The 27,216-nt window shown below is 44.3% G+C and overlaps 1 protein-coding gene across 2 annotated transcripts in view; it reads right to left on the bottom strand.

Annotated features, from left to right (window-relative positions):
* The window catches only part of SV2B (synaptic vesicle glycoprotein 2B), a 242,727-nt gene that overhangs the window by 178,007 nt on the left and 37,504 nt on the right, over positions 1–27,216 (bottom strand). Inside the window, exon 1 of one of the 2 annotated variants that reach the window (XM_086364761.1) lies at positions 23,707–23,838. The exons of the other annotated variant lie outside the window; for it this stretch is intronic. The gene's annotated coding sequence lies outside the window, so the exon portion shown is untranslated. Of the gene's footprint in view, positions 1–23,706; positions 23,839–27,216 lie in introns of those variants that run through there. 2 annotated transcript variants of the gene reach the window in all.

Raw genomic sequence — 27,216 nt, 5'->3', positions numbered from 1 at the left:
GCTGTGTGACCCAGCCTTGGTCAATGAGACAAATGAGTTCATCTACTGGGGGGAAGTAGAACTATAAAATGCTATTTGATTTCTCATTAAAATGGAGAAATCTGGAAAGAAAACTTTTGTCTCTTCCATTCTTCTTCCTGCCCTAAATACTGAGATCATATCTGGAGTTTCATTAACATTTCAGCAACCACAATGAATTAATAGCCCCTAAAGGAGATCCAACCAGTCCATTCTAAAGGAGATCAGCCCTGGGTGTTCTTTGGAAGGAATGATGCTAAAGCTGAAACACCAGTACTTTGGCCACCTCGTGCAAAGAGCTGACTCACTGGAAAAGACTCTGATGCTGGGAGGGATTGGGGGCAGGAGGAGAAGGGGACGACAGAGGATGAGATGGCTGGATGGCATCACTGACTCGATGGACGTGAGTTTGAGTGAACTCTGGGAGTTGGTGATGGACAGGGAGGCTGGCATGCTGCGATTCACGGGGTCGCAAAGAGTCGACATGACTGAGCGACTGAACTGAACTGAACTGAACTGAAAGTCGTATAACTTCATAGGACTATAGAGGGTGTCAGAGGATGAGATGGCTGGACGGCCTCACTGATGCAATGAACATAAATTTGGGCAAACTCTGGGAGATGGTGAGGGACAGGGAGGTCTGGTGTGCTGCAGTCCATTGGGTCACAAAGAGTCGGACACAACTGGGCGACTGAACGACAACAAAGTCCTATAACATTTGCCATCTTTAATAAGACCTAATATTATTAATAATAATAAAACCTAATGATTTCTTCCTAAGTACTATGTATATAACATTTTAACATACTAACTCTCCTTTGCCACATATAAGCAAGTAGTGAATTTTGCACACGGTCACCCAGGAGAGGCTTATGGCAGAATAGAGAGTAAATTGCCCGAACGTGTTCTTAGTCATGTGTCCCAAAGACGGAAGGCCTTCAGTAAAGAGGAGTTCTAAGCATGGACTGGGTGTCTTAGCAGAAAGGGAGAGTTGATTTCATGCTGGTTAAAAAGAGAATCCCAGGGGATGGGGAAAGAGAGAGGCTCCAGAGAGTGGAAGAGATGTATAGCCTGCCACCTGTCATGCTCTGCTTGTCTGCCGCAATGTCACTGGCTGGTGGCAAGACCCAGGAAAGGAGTGACTGCATGGCACATCCGGGCAGGCCAGCATCTCTGTAAAATTCTGCATCTGGCTCACATCTCAGGGAGCTACGGAAGGAGACTCCCAGACTAGAAGGACCGTTCAAGAAGGGGCAGCGCAATTGGACTGGCAAAACCAATACTTTGCCAATGAGGCTGAGGAAGTCTGAGCGATGGGTTCAGACTCCTTTAGGGACAGACAGGTTAAGAGCTCAGGGCTGTAACGTTTGTATGCACTCAGGCCCGAGCCAATAATCAAACAAGACCAGTTCATCTTTCATTTTTTCAATGAACATGAGCTCTTACTATTACTAGGCATTAAAGACATGAATCAAATAGTAATAGAACAAAGTCTCTGCTTCCAGGGAGCTTACTGTCTGACAGGATAAACACTCACAGACAACTTGTAGGCTCAGGCACTGAGTTACAGAACGGAGAAGCCTCCCCAATGTTACCTGAATTAATTCAGACAAAATGCGTGTTTTGTGCCCCATTTATAGATGAACAAGTAAGACTTATCAAAGCCCACATAGTCGCTAGGGGGTCGCATTAAGACTCAGACCCAGCTCTGACTGATTTCAGTGAACAAGTCCCTTCTGCTTTTCTCATCAACCTCAAATGCCCACAGGGAGCCTAGAGGAGCCTAGGGACCACTCTTTATACCCTTGACCCTGACAGACAGACTTTATCAAGTAGAATTAGTCTTGTCTTGCTATTCAGTGTGAATGTTTCCCAAAGCCAACTGCTCCATCTGCTAAAGCGCTAGGTGACTTCCTTGAAAACCAGTTCCGTTCATCACACCTTAAGGGAAAACAGCAACCTCCTGTATGCACACATTAATTAACACAGCAGAAATAGGCTTGAGTTAATTATAGAGGCTCCCTACATTAAAAATGAAGAACAGGCCAGCTGCCAAAGAAGGCTCAGTAGCATGGAACAACGCGAAAAAAGTGGGAAAAGCCATTACTTCTGTACACTGTGTCTCTGCCCAAGAGATGCTCCTGTTGAGAAGCACAAGTTTAGCATCTAACACCTTGGAGCTAACCACGAACTCAGAAAGTCTCTCTCAGCTTTGTCCATGTTACATATTCCTTTAAGGAAAGAGCCTTTGTCACTAGAAAAGCTGGGTGCATCAGTTATTAAGAAGGGCTTATATCAAGGAAAAATCGTATGTCATTTTCCCAGCATTCAATTTTTTTCATTATTTATTACTAGCATCCATCTATTTGGGGAAGAATGAGCCAAAGTTTTTTTTTTTTTTTTAATTAATGAAAAGAACTGGAGAGATACTAGGAAATGCATTCTCCAAGGCCCCAAAACGATATATTTACCACTGAATCCCTTGAGAAGTTTTTTCTGCTTCACATATGCCAAGGAAAAGTGTACTTAAGCATGCCACATGCCCCAAATCACCCCAGTCCTGTGTTTACCCTTCCACTTTTAAAAAAATAAATGTGATATCAACTAAGCATCTCATCTTGATCCCTCTAGCTAGTTCCTGCAGGTGTATAAACATTATCGAGCTTCTTCAAAGGAAACTCTGTGTGGTCTTCTGGCAACATGAACAAGTATCCCTAAAATAAACAACACTTTCCATTACAAAAAGAAGGTGCATCCCAGATATTTTAAAGCCAGCTCAGTGTTCTGTGTTCTCCAATAATTAAACAGATACTATGTTTGACCAGTTGCCCCTGCCCACATGAATAAAACACTGTGATTTAAAGACTACAAGACAGGGAAGACAACTACCCCCAAGAAAAGGTAGAATTTATAGAACCTTGTGATAAAGGGGATTTAAATTTTTATTTTAAACTTTTTATTTTATACTGGAGTGTAGGCAATTAACAATGCTGTGATAGCTTCAAGTACATGGCAAAGGGACTCAGCTTTACATGCACATGTATCCATTCTCCTGATTGGAGGGGATTTTTTTTTTTTAACTAAATAATGTATTTTAATTGGAGGCTAATTACTTTACAATATTGTAGTGGTTTTGCCATACATTGAGATGAATTAGCCATGGCTGTACATGTGTTCCCCATCCTGAATCCCCCTCCGACCTCCCTCCTCATCCCATCCCCCGGGGTAATCCCAGTGCACCAGCCCTGAGCACCCTGTCTCGGAGGGGATTTTAATGATAACCTGTTCCAACAGTCTCCAAACCTTGGTATGCATCAGAACTGGCTGGAGAGTCTATTTTATTTCCTTATTTATTTATTTTATTTTTTCTGGCCACACAGCATATAGGATCTTAGTTCCTCAACCAGTGATTGAACCCACGCCGCCTGCATTGGAAGGTGGATTCTTAACCACTGGACCACCAGGAAAGTCCCATGGGAGGTGTACATTTTGAAATGCCACTGAGCCATTCCAGACATGCTGAATCATTGGTAGTAAGACACAGGCATCTGGATTTTGAACATATCTTCTCCAAGTGATTCTGATGAGCAGCCCTATTTGGGAACTTCTCATCCAAACCATTATCCTCACAACAACATCCCAGCCAAGTGGCCCTACAGTCTTTGCTTAAATGCCTCCTCCCAGGACAGTAAGCCAATCAGTCTATCCCTGGATGGTACTAACCACTGGGAAACCAGCCTCCCTGGAATGCACCAGAGCTGGCCCTGCTCTATCATGTAAGTCAAAGAGACCTGCACCTGGGAAGGGGCAGATTTTTGTTGCTTTCACGTGAGAAACCATATAAAGACTTACACCAAGATCCAAACTGCAGGTTACAAAAAAATAAGGGTGGGTGTTCCCTGGTGGCTCAGTGGTAAACAATCCACCTGCCACTGCAGGAGACACGGGTTCGATCCCCAGTCCGGGAGGATCCCACCTGCTGCGGAGTGGGCCGCAACTATTGAGCCTGTGTGCCACAATTACTGAGCACACGTGCCACAGCTACTGAAGCCTGTGCACCCTAGAGCCCGTGCTCTGCAAGAAGAGAAGCCACCACAATGAGAAGCCCACATACCACAACTAGAGAGGAGCCCCTGCTCTCCACAGCCAGAAAAAAAAAAACCACACAGCAATGTAGACCCAGCACAGCCAAAGACAAATAAATAAATAAAATTTCTAAAAAATCAGGTCTAGCCTAAACTTTATTATTATCAAAAATAATTTTATACTGAATTAGTTTAGCATAAGGGTACCCAGGGGGTACTAGTAGTAGAGAACCCACCTGCCAATACAGGAGACCTAAGAGATGCAGGTTCCATTCCTGGGTTGGGAAGATCCCCTGGAGGAGAGCATGGCAGCCCACTTAAGACAAAATATCATTTCAGAACCAACCTTAAGTTCTCTATGGTAGAAGAGGAAGTGATTAAGAATACAATGCAACCTAAATGTCCATCAACATAGGAACGAATAAAGAAGATGTGGTGCATATATACACTGGAATATTACTCAGCTATAAAAAGGAACAAAATTGGTCATTTGTAGAGACATGGATGAACCTAGAGAGTGTCACATACAGTGAGGTAAGTCATATCATGTATCAATACAAATATGCAGAATCTGAAAAAAATCAGTATGGACTACCTTATTTACAAAGCAGAAATAGAAACACGAATGAAGAGAACAAACATACAGATACCAAAGGTGGGAGGTAGGAGGAATTGGGAGATCGGGGTTGACATATATACTATGTATAAAATAGATAAATGAGAATCTGCTGTATAGCACAGGGAACTCTACTTGATGCTCTGTGGTGACCTACATGGGAAGGAAATACAAAAAAGAGGGGATATATGTGCAGTTATGGCTGATTCACTTTGCTGTACAGTAGAAACTAACACGACACTGTAAAGTAACTATACCCTAATAACTTAAAAAAAAAAGACTACAGTGCAAAGAATACAGGTCTTTCCATCATACCTGGGTTGGATCCTGGATCTTCCATTTACAGCTCCATTTAAACCCGCTGAACTTCGGTTTTCTTGGAAAATTGGGACAAAATCAATAGGGTTGTCATATCACACGAGACACTGGCATTCAGTAAATGGGCCCTTCCCTTCCCTTTCCTTCCCTTCGGTTTTCTTTCTCTGCTCAATTTGTTGTGAGCTCTTATTTCTACTCCTTGCATCCTGTTTTTCTCTCCATTACTAACACCACCACCACCACTTACATTATTGTGTCCGTATTTGTTCAGCATCTCATGGCTTAAATAATTAGGTTTGGATGGGGGTGAGAAATAAATTAGCATCTTAAAAGAAAGTTCCATAATTCTATTCAGGAACTAATTCTCTTTGTTCAGGAAAAAATCTTGCAAGGTCACTTGGGGCAGCAGAAACCCTGAGAGCTTGGGTTAGCAAGAGAAAAAGCAGAAAAAGATGTAGTAAATTGTTCTGCATTTCAAGTGAACTGGGAGAACTAAGCATAAAAGAGTGAGGAGGGGACACAGAACAGTGAGACTAAGAAACAAGGAAGAGGAGTCTTAGAGATGCTTCAGATTCGAGTTTAAGTTGTGTCCCGACTATAATATAAACTCACGTCCATGTCCCCAAACTTAGGTAAAATTTGCTACACAGCAAAGTTTTGTGGCAAGGAAAGGAGCTTCACAAGACAGAGGAAAAAACAAGAATCAGAGTAAAGTAAAGCAGAGTAAAGTAATCAAAGTTGATCTTGCAATGAAAGCCCCCAAGAGCAGCAGGAAATCTTGAATGTTTCCAACCACATCCAGCTCTGAAGAGTCAGAAAGCCTCAGCTAACACCAAGGCTGCACTAAGAGGTCTGCAAAAGTCAGGACTTCCCTGGTGGTCCAGCGGCTAAGACTCTGAGCTCTCAGTGCAGGAGGCCTGGGTTTGATCCCTGGTCAGGGAACTAAATCTCAACATGCTGCAACTCAGAGCTCACATGCCATAATGAAGATCAAAGACCCAGCGTGCCACAACTAAGATCTGGTGCAGCCAAATAAATAAAAAATAAATGCTTTTTAAATATTTTTTAAAAGATGTCTGCCATCAAAAAGTCTACAAACAATAAATGCTGGAGAGGGTGTGGAGAAAAGGGAACCCTCTTACACTGTTGGTGGGAATGCAAACTGGTATACCCACTATGGAGAACAGTGTAGAGATTCCTTAAAAAACTGGAAACAACTGCCATACGACCCAGCAATCCCACGGCTAGGCATGCACACCGAGGAAACCAGAACTGAAAGAGACACATACCGCCATGTTCATCGCAGCACTGTTCACAATAGCTAGGACATGGAAGCAACCTAGATGTCCATTGGATGAATGGATAAGGAAGTTATGGTACGTATACACAATGGGATGTTACTCAGCTATAAAAGAAAAAGTATTTGAGTCAGCTCTAATGAGGTGGATGGAACTGGAGCCTATTATACAGAGTGAAGTAAATCAGAAAGAAAAACACCAATACAGTATATTAATGCATATATATGGGATTTATATATGTAACGATGATCCTGTATGCAAGGCTGCAAAAGAGACACAGATGTAAAGAACAGACTTTTGGACTACGTGGGAGAAGATGAGGGTGGGATGATATGAGAGAATAGCATTGAAACGTGTATATTACCATAGGAAACACAGATGACCAGTGCAAGTTCGATGCATGAAACAGGGCACTCAAAGCTGGTGCTCTGGGACAACCCGGAGGGATGGGCTGGGGAGGGAGGTGTTGAGGGGGATTCAGGATGGGGGGACACAGGTGCAGCCATGGGTGGTTCATGTCAATGTATGGCAAAAACCACCACAGTATTGTAAAGTAATTATCCTCCAATTAAAATAAATTAACTAATTTTTTTTAAAAAGACCTGCATCTTTTCATCTCAGCCCCCTTTATGCCACTCCTCTGCTCAGAAGCATTGAGGGAGCCTTGATTTTGACATTCGGAGGACCCTAGACAGAAATTCTTTTTACTAATTTCTGTCAGAAAGTGTCCAACTTTTAAACATATACTCTTTATGTGCAGTATCACTAATTATTAGAAAAAAGCAAATCAAAACTACAGTGAGGTTATCACCTCACACCAGTCAGAATGGCCATCATCAAAATGTCTAAAAATAATAAATGCTGGAGAGAATGTGCAGAAAAGGGGATTTTCCTACACTGTTGGTGCAGTCACTATGGAAAACAGCATGGAAGTTCCTTAAGAAAACTAAAAATAGAGTTATCATATGATCCAACAATCCCACTCCTGGTCATATTTCTGGAAAAAAAAACTGTAATTTTAAAATATGCAGGCACCCCAGCATTCACAGCAGCACTATTTACAACAGCCAAGACATGGAAGCTACCTGTGTCCATCAACAGATGAGTGGATAAAGAAGATGTGGTATACATACAAATGGTATATTACTCAATCATAAAAAAGAACGAAATAACGCCATTTGCTGCAACATGGGTGGATTTAGAGATTATATGAAATGAATTAAGTCAGAAAGAGAAAGACAAATACCATATGATTTTAAAAATGATATAAATAACTTTATTTTCAAAACAGAAACAGACTCACAGATGTAGAAAAAAACATGATTATCAAAGGGGAAAGCAGAAGGGAGAGGGATAAATTAGGAATTTGGCATATACACACTACTATCGAAAAAGCAAGAGATTTCCAGAAAAACATCTATTTCTGCCTTATTGACTATGCCAAAGCCTTTGACTGTGTGGATCACAATAAACTGTGGAAAATTCTGAAAGAGATACCAGACCACCTGACCTGCCTCTTGAGAAACCTATATGCAGGTCAGGAAGCAACAGTTAGAACTGAACATGGAACAACAGACTGGTTCCAAATAGGAAAAGGAGTACATCAAGGCTGTATCTTGTCACCCTGCTTATGTAACTTCCGTGCAGAGTACATCATGAGAAACGCTGGGCTGGAAGAAGCACAAGCTGGAATCAAGATTGCCGGGAGAAATATCAATAACCTCAGATATGCAGATGACACCACCTTTATGGCAGAAAGTGAAGAAGAACTAAAGGCCTCTTGATGAAAGTGAAAGTGGAGAGTGAAAAAGTTGGCTTAAAGCTCAACATTCAGAAAACGAAGATCATGGCATCTAGTCCCATCACTTCATGGGAAATAGATGGAAAAACAGTGGAAACAGTGTCAGAATTTATTTTTTTGGGCTTCAAAATCACTGCAGATGATGACTGCAGCCATGAAATTAAAAGACGCTTACTCCTTGGAAGAAAAGTTATGACCAACCTAGATAGCATATTGAAAAGCAGACACATTACTTTGCCAACAAAAGTCTGTCTAGTCAAGGCTATGGTTTTTCCTGTGGTCATGTATGGATGTGAGAGTTGGACTGTGAAGAAAGCTGAGTGCTGAAGAATTGATGCTTTTGAACTGTGGTGTTGGAGAAGACTCTTGAGAGTCCCTGGAACTGCAAGGAGATCTAACCAGTCCATTCTGAAGGAAATCAGCCCTGGGATTTCTTTGGAAGGAATGATGCTAAAGCTGAAACTCCAGTACTTTGGCCACCTCATGCGAAGAGTTGACTCATTGGAAAGGACTTTGATGCTGGGAGGGATTGGGGGCAGGAGGAGAAGGGGACGACAGAGGATGAGATGGCTGGATGGCATCACTGACTCGATGGATGTGAGTTTGAGTGAACTCCGGGAGTTGGTGATGGACAGGGAGGCTTGGCATTCTGCGATTCATGGGGTCACAAAGAGTCAGACACAACTGGGCGACTGAACTGAACTGATACATAAAATATTAATAGATAAACAATAACGTATAGCATAAAGAACTAAACTGAATATAATAAACTCTAATGGAAAAAAATCTGAAAAAGAATATATATATATATATATATGTATGTATAACTGGATTGCTTTTCTATACACCAGACTACACTAGCATTATAAATCAACTATACATCAATTAAAAATAATAATAAAATAAAATAGGCATACTCTCTTTCAGGTATAGCATTCACCTCTCTGAATGAAACTTCCTGTAATCTGTAGCAAAAAAAAAAAAATGTTGCTAACATGTGACCTCTGTTCAGAAGAAAACTATTTGCAACTCTGTAGGCTTGAGCCTCTAAGGAGAAAAAATATATAAAAATACATATGATAAATTATATATAAATGAGTTTTATATATATTCTATTTAGTGAGTAGCTACTAGATGTCAGACTCAGTCTTTTATTCCTATTCTCTCATTTAATCTTCACAAGAGCCCTCCCAAGTATATATTATTCTTACCGTTGTTTGGACAAGCTACGTGAGTTGCACAGGAATTTGGTAATTTACCCAAAGAGTCAGGTGGCAAGTGGCATTGCCAGCCTTACCCTGCCTGCACTCCTGTCCAGGCCACAGGCTGATCCCTCACTGGATGGAGACTAGGTTGCAAGAGTAAATTGCAAAGATGCTCCTGAAGACCTCAGGTCTTCTTGAAGAAGAGTGTATTGCTACTCTGCAACAGACCCTAAAATGATAGCAGCAAAAGATCTGGAAAAACATCATCTTTGCTAGAACAGCTCTAACTCAACATCGACTGCTCCAAATTCAAGCTGTGCCTTAGAATCCCCTAAGAAGCCTCCCCAAATTGGTGTTTTTCAGTGCATATCTACTAAAGCAGACTCTATGGAAGAAGGGGTGCAAAAAAGACTGCATTTTATTTATTTGGCTGTGCCAGTTCTTAGATGTGACATGCAGACTCTTATTTCCAGGATGTGGGGTCTACTTCTCTGACCAGGGATCAAACCCGGGCCCCCTGCTCTGGGAGGGTGGAGTCTGAGCCACTGGACTACCAGGGAAATCCCTCCAAGACTGTATTTTAAAGGTCTCCCCACAATGCAGCCAATTTCAGAAGTGGGGTTTAAGAAACACTGATTATATGCCACTCATGTATAAGAACTACCCCCTTAGTGTTGTAGGAATTCTAGCTTCCATCACAATAATAGGTCTATTTTTAAGAGAAGTTGGAGGAAGTGAGGGAAATTGTAGCATGAACGTATGTCCATTGAAGGCCGGATGGGGTTCTGTTTGCTGCCTGTGGCCAGAAGAAAGCAGAGAGAGGCTTCAGTGGTTGCTCATGGTAAAGAATCTGCCTGCCAGTGCAAAAGACATGGGTTTGATGCCTGGTCTGGAAAGTTCTCACACACCGCGGAGCAACTAAGCCCGTGCACCCCAACCACTGAGCCTGCGCTCTAGAGGCTGGGAACCGCAACTACTGAGGCCACAAGCCACAGCTACATAAGTCCCTGCGCCCTAGAGCCCATGCTCTGCAACAGGAGAAGCCACCACCACAAGAAGCCTGCGCATGGCAACTAGAGAGCAGCCCCCACTCACCGCAACTAGAGAGAAGCCCACGCTGCCACGAAGGCCCAGCGCAGCCAAAAATAAATCTGCTGTTGCTGTTCAGTTGCTAAGTCGGGTCCATCTCTTTACGACCCCATGGACCACAGCATGCCAGGCTTCCCTGTCCTGCACTATCTCCGAGTTCACCCAAACTCATGTCCATTGAGTCAGTGATGCCATCCAAACATCTCCTCTGTCGTCCCCTTCTCCTCCTGCCCTCAATCTTTCCCAGCATCAGGGTCTTTTCCAATGAGTCGGCTCTTTGCATCAGGTGGCCAAAGTATTGAGGAAGAGAGACTCTCTCCATGTGTTTATAAACTTCCAGGAAGCCTCTAATTAATGGGGAGAGCCCATCCTATTATGCTTGATACAAAGGTGCTAAACAGCCACTGAGACATGCCAGAAACTTGTTCAGGACAAGCGCAAGCATGTCTTAAAGAGAAGAGAGTGTGTTAAGCCACAGATATATCCAATTCATACCCCAAACTCAGTCTGGTTAGTACAGGAAACCCAGCAAAGAAAAAGAAACTAGCGTCAGCCATGTGCTACAATTTTTGTTGGAAGACAACCAGGAGAACAGACAGGAACGGCTGCAGCTTAGATCTCAGGTTAAGTGAGTACCAGACCTAAATGACCTAAATGAGCCAGGGCTGTTTGAGAACTTGGAGGAAAATTCCAGGAACTGACACAGAGGAGAGGCATACACCTAATTAAATCCTCCTTTGAGAAAGTGATATTTTTGTTCTAATTCTCTGGCAGAATCACTAGACCTTTGAGACAGAAAATGTTTACATAAAACGATAAAAGGCATTTGTATTAGTGTAAAGTCCTTCTCAACAGATAATTACTGAAAGACTGTCATTAGACTCTACAGAATTACCAGGTGCCACTTAAATGTTTATTATGGGGGAAAATGCAACTTTCTTCCTATCTGCTATTGTAAGAAAAATGTCATTGGTATTGTGATGCTCATTGGAATTTTGTTAATAGCTGATAACACCAGTTTAAACATGTTTACCTAGGCCGGTGGTTCTCAAACAGGGCTTCCAGGTGGAACAGTGTAAAGAATCCACCGCCTGCAATGCAGGAGGCAGAAAAGACGTGGGTTCGATCCCTGGGTTGGGAAGATCACTTGGAGTAGGAAATGGCATCCCACTCCAGTATTCTTGCCCAGAAAATCCCACGGACAGAGGAGCTTGGTGAGCTACAGTCCATGGGGTCGCAAAAGAAATGGACTCAACTGAGTGACTGAGTGAACCTAAGCACAGGCCAGGGGTTCTCAAACTTAGGCCATTAGACTCACCTAAATCGGAGGTCCCCAACTGCCAGGGTCTAATGCCTGATGCTCTGAGGAGGAGCTGATGTAATAATAATAATAGAAATAAAATGCACAATAAATGTTATGTGCTCAAATCGTCCCCAAACCATCCCTCCCTCCAGGTCCATGGAAAAATTGTCTTCCATGAAACCAGTCTTTGTGCCAAAAAGATTGGGGACCACTGACCTGTTCCAAAAGGACTTTTTCCAAAACAGCTTGTTAGGCCTCACCCCTGAGTTTCTACTTTATTAGGTCTAGGGGAGAGTCCAATAATTTATAATTCTAACAAATTCCCAGGATGCTGCTGGTCTGAGGACCAGATTTTGAGAACCACTGACCCAGAGCATGACATCAATTTCCAAATGATCTGGAGTGAAATGCAATCTCTCATTCCCACCAAACTCCAGAAGCAGAAGAGGTGGGTCTTCCTTCCACACTTGTTTGCCAGGGGGACCACTGGTTTCTCCAGGAAAATTCTTGTTTATCTCTTTTGCAGTAATCTAATATCTGCTAATTATTTTAGCAGAGCTTCCCTGGTGGCTCAGTGGTAAAGAACCCACCTGCCAATTCAGGAGACATGGGTTCCAGCCCTGAGTCGGGAAGATCCCGAGGAGAAAGAAATGGCAACCCACTCTAGTATTCTTGCCTGGGAAATCCCAAGGACAGAGGAGACTGGCAAGCTACAGTTCAAGGGGTTGCAAAATAGTCAGATACAACTTAGCAACTAAACAACAAAAATTATTTTATCACTTTCTTTCATCACCGAAAGTGTCCTAGTTTGGATGATAATTTTTATATTCATCCTAATACTTGTTCATACATACTTGTTTGACCGTAGTCTGTAAAGTCCCACAGGCCTAACTGGAAGATGCTCTCCTCCAGAGAGAATTTGTTTTTGCCTTCTCTGAGAACCAGGGACACTACAGACCAGGAATCATTTTAAACTGAGGTAGCAGCTTAAAAAGAAGTCTTAGCCCCAGCGGCAGGTTTTCCTGATTGCAGGGTGGACAGCGCTATCTGCCCTCAGGGGGCCCTGCCTTTCCTTTCGGGCCCCATGTGTACATCCTTTATGGCCCCCAGTTTCCAGCTCAGATTTTAAGTCAAAGGTGAAATTTTTCTTGCTGTTGCTATTATTTAAACTTGGAAGAGTCTTCTTGGAAATTTCCCTTACTTCTTTTAGTTTTTCACATTTTATCACAAAAATTTTCAAACACATTCAAAAGTAGAGAGGATAATATAATGAACTCCCATGTACCCACCAACCAGCTTGAACAGTGATCAACTCATTCCAATCTTGTTTCATCTACACCCACTCAATTCTCTATCCTCTTCCCCTCCTCACACATACACTGGATTGTTTTGAATCAAATCATATACATAATATGATTTCATTTATAAAGATATCAGTAGTGTCTCTAAAATAATAGGACTCTTTTTCAAATAATTAGTATTCTGTGATCACACCTAAAAAATAGTAATAAATTGGTAATACTATTTTCTTATAATTTTGTTAGTTTCTTTGTTCAAATCATGATTCAAAGATGCTCCATATCTTGTAATTGGTGGTTATCACTTGTCTTTAATAATTTACATGTTCCCCAGAATATCTGGCTTTTATTCATCATATCTTTTTTTTCTGGTGAAAATAGTTTGTTCTATAGATTTTTCTTTACAGTATGTTTTGCTATTTGCATTCCTATGGTGTCATTTAACATGTTCTTCCATGCTGTGTATCTCCCATAAGCTCACAGGTAAGCCTAAAGCTGTGCAGTCCAATGTAATAGCCCTTAGCTACATATGGCTACCTAGATTTAAATTAATTAAGACAGAAAGAGAAAGACAAATACCATGCAATGTCACTTACATGTGAAATCCAAAATATGACACAAATTAATTTATTTACACAACAGAGACAGACTCACAGACATGGAAACAAATTTATGGTTACCAAAGGGGAAGGAGGTGGAGGAGAGATAAATTAGGAGTTTAAGATTAGCAGATATATAAAAATATATAAACTGAGTGAAAGTGTTAGTCACTCAGTCGTGTCCGGCTCTTTGCAACTCCATGGACTGTAGCTCACCAGGTTCCTCTGTCCATGGAATTCTCCAGGCAAGAATACTGGAGTGGGTTGACATTCCCTTCTCCAGGGGATCTTCCCAACCCAGGGATCGAACCCAGGTCTCCTGCATTGCAGGCAGATTCTTTACGGTCTGAGCCACAAGGGAAGCCCATATTTTATAATAAATTTACTGCAAAATAAAGTAAAATTTACAGTATATAAAATAAATAAACAAGATCTTACTGTATAACACAGGGAACTATATTCAATACCATAAAATAAACCAAAATGGAAAAGAATATGAAAAAGATATGGATACATATGTATGTATAGCTTGCATGTATATATATACATATTCTCTTCATATTCTTTTCCATTATATGTATGAATCACTTTGCTATAGACCAGAAACCAACACAACCTTGTAAATTAACTGTAGTTCAATTTTTAAATTTTTTAATTTAAATTAATCACAACCCAGTAAATTTTAAAAATACATTTCCTTAATCACATTAGTCTCCTTTCAAGTTCTCAATGCCCACGTGAGGCCAGGGACTACTATACTGGATGGCGCAGATATAAAACATCTCTGTCATCACAGGAAGTTCCATTGGACACTGCTGCTCTTATTCATACTCAGATTCGTTTTTTCCAAAGCGTCTTCACAGGCAATGATATGGTAGTTCTACCAAGAAGCACATAACATCTTGTCTGTTTTTCATCATGTTAGCAGCCATTGTTGATCACTGCCTAGACTCAGAAATTCAGGGTGACGAAATTCCAGATCCATCACTCTTTTTACTTATTACCCGAATAACTCTATAAAAAGAAGCTGCTTCCCCTCATTTACTCTTTAATTGTCCTAAACTAGTTTGCATAGGAAAGGCAAGGTAACTATCTAATCCTTTCCCCAGTTCTCAAAACAAGTTGGCTCCCTAATCTTTTTTTAAGACAATTTCCTTTTTTATTTTTCAAAATTTTTATTTATGTATTTATTGGCCATATCAGTCTTAGTTTCAGCATTCGGGATCTTCTGTTGCACGGGCTTCTCTCTAATTGTGTAATCTGTAATCTGCAGCGTAGACTCTCTGGTTGAGACAAGCTGGCTTAGCTGCCCCACGACATGTGGAATCTTAGTTCCCCAACCAGGGATCAAACCAGTGTCCCCAGCATTGGAAGGTAAACTCTTACCTTCCATGGGACCACCAGGCAAGTCCCTTCCTAAATCCTCTAAAAGTGACCAATGACGCATTTTATTCTGAGAATCATTATGAACCTGTGGGTCTAAACGTATTTGGTATGTTTGAATCAGCTGATGTTCTTAGCTACAATTATTGGCCTTATATAAATAAGTTTTCATATTTTTGCCATCATATTTTTGGAATTAAATATTAGAAGACTTCTGAGTCTAAAAATAAATGTTCACATAATCTGTCCACCATCTCATGCCTGACATGTGGCTACTCCTAGTTATTTGCTGACCTTTTATCCACAGTAAATGCAACTATAAGTTTAAAATAAGTAACAGTTTTGTGGTAAATGTTTTAATGCCACTCACCTCTTCAATCTCACATTGAGAACCACACAATTTTCGAAATGACTGAGCTGGCTGGATTCTGATATAAGAGTGGCTTAAACACTCATTAATAATTGGGGTGATTAGTCATTAGTCTGGAGGGGTGTCCCATCATCATATTCAAGTTTTCCATAAAATGATTTAAAATTTTTCCAGAACCAGAAAGAAAAAAAAAAAAAAAAAAACATTCAATGACATGTAGAAGCTATCCCACCCAAATCTCTCACATCTCACCTGGAGAAACTAAGGCTCAGCAACAATCTGATTTTCCCAAGTTGTCCCAACAACTGGTATCTCAGTTGGGACTTCCATTCCCTGAAAATGAGAGGCACTTCTGATTTCTTTTTTTTTTTTTAATTGGAGGCTAATTACTTTACAATATTATAGTGGTTTTTGCCATACAGATCAACTTCTGCATAGGATTCAACCTTTCCTTAAGGAGTAGCCATTTCTTCCTGGTCAGGGGAAGTGGCCCACGACCAGGACAGGAGGAATGACTAGTCCTGCCAGAGTCATCTCTCTTCTCCTTTCCAGCCAAACATGCCAGTCTCCACTTCATCACTGCCAGCCCTGGATCCCTGTGAACCAGCTTCCAGATGCCTCTCGGCCCAGGAGAAGAACCAACCCCGGCTGTCACCACTCCCACCTTCCCCAGGGAAAGAGGAAGCCATCCCTGCTCCTGGAAAGATAGACGTGATGACAGCTAGAAAGGATTTGCCTACTGAAGCTTGGAGCGCCTTCTCACAGATTGTGGAAGGAATGGATGCTCCTACTTCGCAGTCCAATCAGGGCTCAGCGAATCTAGCCAGTGACGAAATGAAAGACGTAGGGGAGTGCTGGCAGCTACCCACAGGTCCCTTATTCCACTGCACAGTTCTCTGCCTGGGAACAAGCACCCCAAAGGGCTGGACCCTCTCACTGGTCTCTGCTGGCTGGGATCAACACATGGAGATAAAGCTTTCTCTCCAGGGGCTTCCCTGGTGGTCCAGTGATTAAGAGTCCGCCTTGCAAAGCAGGGACACTGGTTCAATCCCTGGTCCGGGAAGATTTCACACACCACAGAACAGCTAAGCCCGGGTGCCACAACTTTGAGTCTGTGCTCTAGAGCTCAGGTACCGCAACTGCTAAGGCCCACGCGCCTCAGAGCCCATGCTCCGCAACAAGAGAAGCCACCACAATGAGAAGCCCGAGCACCACAAGGAAGAGTAGCCCTGCTTGCTGCAACTAGGGAAAGCCTGCTTGCAGCAATGAAGACCCTACACAGCCAAAAACAACTAAGTAAAATTAAATAAAAGTTTTCTCTCCAAAAATATACCAAAGGTCCCTAGAGAGTAGAGCCCCTCAACCTGAAACCTTGCATTCTGGAATTGTCAGGTGCATGAACCCTGAATCAAAACTCCCAACAGCCCCCTGAGATCAGCCCACTCTCTTCCTACTTACTGAGGTTCACGCCTAAGCTGCACTGTCCACCTATAGCTGCCTGAATGCCTTCCACTGAATTATCTCCAGAGAACACAGGTCACTGTTTCATGTATCAGAGACCAGTGATTTACCCTGGGACTCCCAGACCCCTCAGGGATATTTACAAAGTTTTCAAAACGTGATAGTTTATATTTCTATTCATAGCTAACTCTGGAAAAAAAATCAAGTTCGTGCGTAGGGAAAGAGGAGTTGAATACCTAAAAAACTGGCCATGGGAGAATGCATGAGGGTTCTCTCATGCTCCCGCAAGGCAGAGATTCAGAGCACTTCCTTCTGCACATGGAATCATGACATTTGCAGCAATATGGACGGACCTCGAGATTGTCATACTGATTGAAGTAAGACAGACAGAGAAAAAGAAATGTCCTATGATACAGAGTGTGGATTCTAAAAAGAAATGATCACCAGTCCAGTTTTGATGCATAATACAGGATACTCGGGGCCGAAGCACTGGGATGACCCAGATGGGATGGGATGGGGCGGGGAAGAGGTTCAGGATGGTGAACACATGTACACCCGTGGCGGATTCATCTCAATGTATGGCAAAACCAATACAATATTGTAAAGTAATTAGCCTCCAATTAAAATATATAAATTTTTATTTTAAAAAAAATAAAAAGAAATGATACAAATGAACCTATTTACAAGACAGAAACAGACTCACAGACTTTGAGAATGAACTTATGGTTGCCAGGAGCAAGGATGGGGGAAGGGATAGTTAGGGAGTTTGGGATGGACATGTACACACTCTTATATTTAAAATGGAAAACCAACAAGGACCTACTGTGTGGTATAGGGAACTCTGCTCAATATTATGTAACAACCTAAATGGGAGAAGAAGTTGAAAAAGCACAGATACACGTATGTTTATAACTTAACTGACTCGCTTCGCTGTGCATCTGAAACCATCACAACATTGTTAATCAACTAGACGTCAACATAAAAGTTAGAAAACATTTCACGAGACTTCCCTGGTGGTCCGGTGGCGAAGACTCCATGCTCCCAGTGCAGGGGGGCCTGGTTCAATCCCTGGTCAGGGAGCTAGATCCCGTATGTCACAGCTGGAGTCCGCATGCCGCAATTACAGATCAGGCAAACCACAGCTAAGACCAGATGCAGGCAGATACATGAATTTATGCTTTCAATTTCATGAGGAGGATCAAGAGGGTGGCAGATAGGAGGAATGTGTGTCAAAGGGAAAATCTCTCTGGAAGGTAAAAGTGAAAAAAGAAGGGGGTTGTGGGGAAAGGAGCACCTGATGCAAGACAAGCGCCTGAGACGAGAGCATCCAAGAAGAAAAGAAAACGGCTGAGTGAAAAGCAATCCTCTACCTATGGGTCAGCAGCAACGCTAGGGCGGGGGAAGTGGTGAAAATAGGCCAGCGGTCAGCGCTACCTGCTGGGAACCTACAGTGATTTTTGGTGCAGAGCACTTTTTGTTGCCACTATTGTTTTTATTGAGTTTGTTTGAGGTTTTTTTTTTTTGTTTTTTTAAGAAAAAAGAGGAGTCAATATATATTGAACACTTCTGTGCTAGGAACTGGGCCTGGCATATGATGTGTATTACTCCAACAGGATCACGAAAAGCAGATTTCAGTTCAACCAATGAGGAAAATGAAGTTGTTTAAAGATAAATAAAACACTTAACTGCAACCTGCCCTCCCCACCCTCCGCCCCGTCCTCATTTTTCTAGAGTGGTCATCCTTGCAAATTGCTCCGGACAGTGCCTGTTAGTGCCTGACATCCTGGGGTCACTATTAAAGAGCACCCCCCTTTTCACTCTGGTGTCTGGGTTTGGATATAAATTAAATAATCGCCCTAGGTTGCAGCTACATGGTTGCTCTGTCCAATCCTCCAGGGATTTCTACAGGGAGGGTCTAGAATCAGAGCCATCCTCAATGGCCTCTTGCCTGAGCATCCTCAAGACAAAGGAGTTCCCGAGAAGAGAAGGAACCATGAGAAGAAAGTAGCAGAGAGACATGAGAAGAGTCCTACATTGAGAAATCGAAACACGCCTGACTTCTGGAACTTTCCTGAACACCATCATGATTCACACATGAGCCTTTTGGAGCTCTGAGAAAAGCAAAACCGCAGGTGTAATCCCAGCAGAAGCGGAGGTCACAGTGGCTGCTTTCAAGGGATGGCACACCTGGCCGGCTTAGGACACCCTCAAGGAGGAGGACGGGGGACTTGAAGAAACCCCGTCGTCATGGAGCCATGCCCTGCCCCACCGTCCCTGCAGCCTGTGGCTGGACACCTTCAGGGTTTGGAGTCCTGGCTCCGGACAGCACTGTTTAGATGGTTCATAGAAGCCCTGCCCCCACCTCCCACCCAGGCATGGTCTGCAGACCCTCACAGTGTCCAGGAAATTGACATCTGTGGGTTCAAGCAGGATGTCAAGGCTGCTGGAGACGTTCTATTTGTGCCTGCATCTGAATAATTTAACACTCCCTCCAAAATAGACTATCATTAGAATTTGTCAATTCCTGTGCAGACAGCCTCAAAAAAGAGAGAGAAGGGAAGAGAAAGTTCCCACATATGTTGCCTTAGAGTAGGGGAACAGGAGGCTGGGTTCTGCGTTGTTCTTTTTCCTAGAGTCACAGCCCGCTGCTCACTGGTGCGTCTGGCCCCCCGGGAGCTGCTTCCCTTATGCGTGTCCTTACCCCTAAACGCACGTCTACTGCTGCATCCACCAGATAGAGACGAAAGCCCTCACTGGTCTGTTCCCCCCCACCACCACTTCCTCTGTGTGTGTGTGTGTGTGTGTGTGTGTGTGTGTGTCTGTGCGCTCAGTCGTGTCTGTCTCTTCATGACCCCATGGACTATAGCCCACCAGGCTCCTCTGTCCCTGGGACTCTCCAGGGAAGAATACTGGAGTGGGTTGCCATTTCCTTCTTCAGAGGATTTTCCGAACCCAGGGATCAAACACAGATCTCTTGTGTCTCCTGAAATGGCAGGCAGATTCTTTACCACTGTGCCATCTGGAAAGCCTGCCACTTATCTTATGTGGGGCATATTCAGGTCACTTCTATGACGCTCAGTTTCTCCATCTGAAAAACACGGCCTCCAGGACTTCCCTGGTGGTCCAGTGGCTAAGACTCCAAGCTCTGAATGCAGGGGGCCTTGGTTCGATCCCTAGTCAGGGAACTAGATCCCACATACTGCAACTAAGATACAGCCAAATAAATAAATAATTATTTTTTTAATAACATGGCCTCCCTCATAGGGTTTTCATAGCATTAAACGAGCGAATTCCTCAAGGTCTGGCACACAACACAAGCCTGTCTTTAGTCTGCTGTTCCTTATCAGGCACTGACCTTAAATGAAACAATGCTAGTTCGCAAGAGGTACCACAGACAGGCACAATTTCCAGCCCTGCATAATTCCACTTTCTTCCCATTGCTTAGCGTGACCATGCTCATGGGAAAACAAAAACAATCAAAATAAAACATTTGTGTATATATACACAATACATACATGTACCTATATATACATGGATTACATATGTAATACACACATATATACGCACACACACACATACGGGCTCATCAGCTCAGCCTCCAGTCTGGATGCTCAAATCAACTGAGCCCCAGTTCTGCTTGTCAGTTTGTTGAGCCCCTGGTTAGTGCCTAATTATCCCCCATGAGGGCTGGTCCAAAGCTTTTCCATAAACCCCACCCACTTCCAAAACCTTCCCTCTTACTTCACCCCATTCACTGAGTCCCGCAGCCTTGTCTCCAAACGTCTCCACCCTCCTCCCATCCAGGCTCTCTGCACACCATCACGGCCTGAAGACCAGCCTCCCACTGTGCACAGCCCCACCTGCCCCCGTGGGGTCCCAGACTTGGCTCCATCCACCACCTCCTCCCCTGCATCTTCAAGGTCTTATTCTCACTTAGTTTTTATTCTGTAAAAATGCTCAAGCCCCGCACATCCTAAAAACACTTCTCCCTGTGCTCTTTCTCACTAAGTCAATCTACATCGTCTCCTTCCTTCTTCCACCACCCTGAGAAATGTCTGGGTTCGCTGGCCTGTATCCCCGCCTGCGTACTGGTTTCTTCAGCCCTGGAGCTGCACTTCTTGTTCTCAGGACTGCGCTGGCAGCGTCTCCTCCAGACTCACTGATTCTGTCCTAATTACCGTTCAGAGGTCTCTCGTGGGTCCCCATCCTCCTGGATCCCCCCTTGGGCAGACCTCTCCTACTCTGGGGTCCGTGACACCAGCCCTCTCCTGGCTCTCTCCCCTTCCTCCCTGAATGCCCTCTCTCTCAACCCCCCTGCCATCTCTCTCTCATTCCATGTTCATTATCTTCCACCCTCCTTTTTATTTTTCATATTCATTTATTTGGCTGCACTGGGACTTCGCTGCAGCATGCAGGATCTTCTAGCTGTGGCATGCAGGATGTAGTTCCCTGACCAGGAATCGAACTGGGTCCCCTGCCTTGGGAGTGTGGAATCTTAGCCACTGGACCACACCTCCTTTTTATATGGGAATATTCCCTAAGGCTCTCTCACGGCACTTTTCCCTTCTGTCTCTACTCTGTCTCCGTGGAAGACTATACAACCTCTTCCCCCACATCACATTTCAGCCCTAGCCAAGCACATAACTCAGCCCTGACCTTGTCCCCTGAATTTGCCATCAGCTCACGAGTCTGCCCACTAAGACATCCACCAGCCTCTGAAATGCTCAAATGGAATTCAGGATTCCTCCAGCAGTGCCCCATCCTCTTCCCAGTTGCCCTAATCCTGGAACTCCAGCAGCTGACTGCTCCCTCCTTCCTCAGCCCCACTCCCCACACCTCCTAGCCCTGCAGTCTCAGCATCACATCATCACAGTCCCTCTTTCCCCCTCCCCACCACCACCCAGGTTCAGGCACTGGCCTCCCCCACCTGCCAACACAGCAACGACCACGTGGCCTCAGGCCTGCAGCCCCTCATCTCCTAAGTACCATCCCCGCCCGCTCTGCTCCGCACTGTAGAGCCTTCCTTGAATGTCTATTGACATGCACTCCCTTTGCTTCCAAGAGCCTTCAAAGTGCCAGTCAGTGAGCTAAGCATTCTCCCCACGTCATTCCACTCTCCTAAGACCCCTACGTGGGCACCATTTCTGCCTCCACTCTACAGCTGATGAAGTAGAGCACAAGGGAAATCATGCTCATGGGCACACAATTAGTAAAGAGTCTAACCAGCAAACGAGCCTAAAACCACTTACTGCCTCCAACGGCAGACCAAATAAGACCAAAACAATTCCCTCCAAAGAAACCTTGGTAGAACCGAGTGTATAACACAGGGAATTCTACTCAGTGCTCTGTGGTGACCTGGTAAACAGGAAGGAAATCTAAAAAAGAGAAGATATTCGTATGTGCATGGCTGATTCACATTACCGTACAGGGGAAACTAACAGCCTTGCAAAGCAACTATTACTGTGAGTCACTCAGCTGTGTCTGACTGTGTCCGACTCTTCATGACCCATGGACCGTAGGCTGCCCCGGCTCCTCTGTCCATGGGATTTTTCAGGCACGAACACTGGAGTGGGTTGCCATGCCCTCCTTCAGGGGATCTTCCTGACCAAAGGTTCGAACCTGAGTCTCCTGAGTTGCCAGCAGATTCTTTACCATTGCCATCAGGGAAGCCCTATACTCCAATTTTAAAAAATAATAAATAAACGGTCCACGTCTAGGGAAAAAAAAAAAAAAAGAAGCCTTGGGTGGCTCCCTGCTGCCTACCAATTTCCCCAGCACCAGAGGCCCCCAGGGCTCCCCAGCAGCCACATAGCCGTCACACTGATGTTCCGTGTGTTGCTCCCTTTGGGTTCTGACCACCTCATGGCCACATCTGTGCCCTCAGATCATGTTCCAGTTCTGGGCTTTTCCCAGACTTTGCTGGCTTCACCAACTCACTTGGTTGCTCCCTCCTCCCCCTGTGCCAGCTCCTACAGACAAGAATTCCTCCTTCATTGGCACACCCGGCACTTTATACCTTGGCCACAGCCTTCATTTTCTCTGACCTTACATGATGGTCATGTACATGTTCATTTTCCCATTGCCTCGAGGGCAGATACCCTCAATGGACTTATTTCTGTAGGTGGCACATATCTGACCCATTGTTGTTGTTCAGTCGCTAAGTGATATCTGACTCTTTTGTGACCCCATGGACTGTAGCCCTCCAGGCTCCTCTGTCCATGGGATTCTCCAGGCAAGAACACTGCAGTGGGTTGCCATGTTCTCTTCCAGGAGATCTTCCCAACCCAGAGATCCAAGCCGAGTTTCCTGCCTTGGTGGACAGAGTTCTTCATCACTGGCCCAGGGCACATTAAATATTTGTTGAAATGACTTGATCCCAAGGATCTGCCATAGAAACTGTCACCATGATTATTTCACCCTTGTTTGTAAAGCAGTATGATGAGGCTTGCATAAGGCAATGTCGGGATCTCGTACTCAATTAAGTGGAAAATGGGGGTGGGTTCCAGACCCTGACCCACTAGCTGGTCCGCTCACTTGTTCTGGCTCCATGCAGAAAGCTCACTGCTTACAAGCTGCCAAATTAATTTTCAAGGAAAGAACAGAACAGCTTTCACATTCTGACACCTCCTCCTGCTCTTCCATCCCACCTTCTTGAGAACTGGCCTCTGAGGATGACTCATCGGTGGGAGAGGGTGAAAACAGCTCCCAGGAGGGGGCTGACAATCTCTGCTAGACAGAGAGTGGGGCTGGTGACAGCATGTGTCCCCGCCGGGTGGAGAGGCATTTTCTCCACCATCTCAGGTTTGATTTGAGCCCTGGGGATAAGGCTAAGAAAGATAAGAGCATTCAGAAGTGCACTCACCTTCTTTTATCTGTGGAATATGCTCGAATACCTGGGGGATGCTTCTCTGTGCAAATAGCACCAAATGTCATTCTTCCCTCCCTCCACTCAAGTCTCCTTACAGTCCGCAAAATGCAAGTCACTTTAATGCATCTAACGAGAAAAAGACAAGAAAAGCTCAAAGAACTACTCCTGAATCTGCTTGGCTTGGCAGAGTTAACATAGAAATCCGGACTATATCTCACAAGGGAATTATATTCAATATCCTGGGATAAACCATGATGGAAAAGAAGATTTTAAAAAAAAGAAGAAGAAGGTATGTATGTACATACATGAGGCATTTTGCAGTACAGCAGAAATTAACACAGCATTGTTCATCAAACATACCTCAATCAATCAGTAAAAAGAAATCCTGGTCACCACCGGGACTATTTTTGCACTCCAGTATTCAGGGATTAAAACCTGAACTCTGCCTACAAAGGCATCACGCAGAGCCTGGCACAACTCTTATACCAAACGTCTCTCTCCTCCTTCCCCTCAAGCACCCCACCTCCCCACTGGCATCTCAGCTCCAGACACACAAACACCCTTCTGGGCTGTCCCTGGGTCTATTCTATTCATCTGTTATGCCTCTAGAGTATTTCTTCTCTTTCTGATTCAAAGGTTATTTGTTCCACAGAAAGAGCTTTTCTTTTCCAAAATCAGAACAGGGTGGACAGTCTGCTTTCTAAACACCTACTGAGCCTTTCTGCTGGAAGATGATGCTGGACGGTGCTGCCAGCATGCGGGCTTGGAGCACAGAACGCCTCTCTGGCAGCCTCAAACAGAGGGCGAGGCCGAACGAGTTTGCTCTGCATCAGGCACGCAAAAGGCGCAGCTGATCTCTTTTCAGCCTGGCCTCTGCCCATTATTAGAACATCCCAGTAATGCTTAAATTTACCTCCCACTCTCCCCACCCCATCTCATGCACACTCTTCTCTTTTCTGTGAAGATAAGGCTAAGCAGCCAGGGGAAAGAAGGGTTGAGAACATCCAATGAGCATCTGCCATGCACTCAGCTCAGAGTTGGGAGTTTAACATTCATTTGGTCCTTACAAGGACCCTCCAAGGTAGGTACGGTTATTATCCCATTGTATGGAAGGAGGAACTGAGGCAGGCTCAGAGAGGTTAAGCCACTTGCCAAATATCACTCAGCTGGTGAGTGATGGAACTTAGCAGTTGAGTCCATCTTTCAGCTTCAAAGCCTGGTCTACAAGATTTCCTCTGTGGTCTACAGTACAAATGACCAGACTGAACTGCTTGAGAACAATATTCACATTTTCAACATCTCTATATTCCTCACAACACTCACCAAAGAAAAGCCACTCTGTGTGTAATGAAAGAATCCACGTGTGCGTAAACAGTTTAACAAAATAAGAGATCTGCCTACTTCCTTCTTAAGGTGGTCTGTACCCTGATTTTTGATTAAGTTTTACAATAAAGCCAAGTGCAGAGAGACCCCAGAAAGCAAGGATTGTTAGCTTTTGAAACAGACACGGCAATCCCTGGCACATCACATGAAGAAATAGACTTGTGTTCCCTGGTGGATGGGATGGTAAAGAACCCACCTGCCAATGCAAGAGACTCGGGTTTGATCTCTGGGTTGGGCCAATCCCCTGGAAAAGGGAATGGCAACCCCCCTCCAGTATTCTTGCCTGGGAAATCGCATGCAGAGAGGAGCCTGACGAGCTACAGTCCACGGGGTTGCAAAGAGTCAGACCGGACTGAGCAACTAGACAACAACATGCTTCCATTTCTACTTTCCTGCCCCTGGTTAGGAAATTATATTCCTTCTTATGAATGGAAATGCTAATGGAAATAAGTTTTGATGTCCCTGTCTGTTATATGGATTGGAAAGGAACACGGTGCAATGTCAATGATGGTGCTATTGGCGGAAATGGGTGCCAATCCCAGAAAACTACTCAGCCTCTGTGACCCTCAGTTTCCTGGACTTTCATGTGGGTTATGACAACATCCCCACTGCCTCACCAGGTTGGGATATCCAACTTCAAAAATTAGAGGGTGTAGCCAGTGTCGAGGCTGGGTGTCACTAAAGTGAACAACTGACCATCATCCAAGTTTTCCCAAAAGGGTGCTCTTAACTCAGTAAGGATAATTGTGGGGGGAGGATTTCCCTGGCAGTCTAGGGGTTAAGATTCCATGCTCCCCATCCAGGTTTGATCCCTGGTCAGGGAACAAACATCTTCCATGCTACATGGCACGGTCAAAAAAATAAAGAGACACAAATTTTTAAAAGAGCATAACTGTGGGAGGCAAAAGAATGACCTCCTAAAGCTGTCCACATCCTAATCCCTGGAATCTGTGGACATGCTACTTGACATAGCAAAAGGGACTCACAGGTGTGATTAAGTAAAGGATCTTATGATGCAGAGGCTATGCTGAGCTATGGGAGTGGACCCATTGTGATGACAAGGGTCCTCATAGAGAAGAGGAAAACAGGAGGGGGAAAGTCAGAGCGAAATCAGAGAACACTAAGCTGCTGGATATGAAGGTGGAGAAGAGGGCACAAGCCTGGGGATGCAGTCAGCTTCTAGAAACCAGAAAAGGCGAGGGATCAGGTTCTCTCCTCCAGCCTGCAGAAGAATGCAGCCCTGCAGGCACCTTGATTTTAGCCCAGGGAGACCCATTTCGAACTCCGACCTCTAGAACTGTAAGATAATTTATCATTGTTTAGCCGATAAGTTGTGTCCTACTCTTTTACAGCCCTCATGGACTATATCCCACCAGGCTCCTCTCTCCACGGGATTTCCCAGGCAAGAATACTGGAGTAGGTTGTCGTTTCCTCCTCCAGGGGATCCTCCCAATCCAGGGCTCAAATCTATGTCTCCTGCATTGCAGGTGGATTCTTCACCATTGAGCCACGCAGGAAGCCCTTATAAGATAATACATGTGTGTCATTTTTACCCACTATGGGGCGATTTGTTACAGCAGCAAAAGAAACAAACCTAATATCCCTGCCCAAGGTCTGGCTGTCACCCCAAATCAGGCTTCATCAGGCCTGCAACACAAGTCTCTCTCCCATTCCCCATTGATTCCAGACAGCAACCAGAAGGCCTGACTGCTTTGCAAGGAGACATCTACCGGTAAGTCAGAATCCTCATCTTGGCATAACCAGCACCCCCTATTTTATTAGGCAGACCAGCACGGGAGACCCATCTGTATTTGGAAGGAAGCTGAGAAGAACAGAACTGGAGGAGGCAGAGGTGGATGAGTCACCCTCTCTGGCCCCCAGCTCAGACCCTGGCACCTGTGCCCCCACAGTAGGCACAGCCTTGCCAATACCTGGGTCTGCTGGCTAGAATGTCCTCTTTTGGGCAGTATTTGGAAGGCACTGCCAGCATCGCCTTCTGAGAAGCTCGTTTTTCTGCACATACTTGACTGATCAACACCTCGTAAGAGTGTTAAATGTGTTCTTTCTTTAGAATGGCAACAATTAAATATGTCATACACTAGAAGCTTGGAAGGACTGATG

This window comes from Bos grunniens, chromosome 21 (assembly GCF_055505025.1).
Source record: "Bos grunniens cultivar Pamir isolate PY7600 chromosome 21, Bosgru_T2T1.0, whole genome shotgun sequence".
NCBI classification, from domain to species: Eukaryota; Metazoa; Chordata; class Mammalia; order Artiodactyla; family Bovidae; genus Bos; species Bos grunniens.
This window is presented reverse-complemented; position numbering and strand designations above follow the sequence as displayed.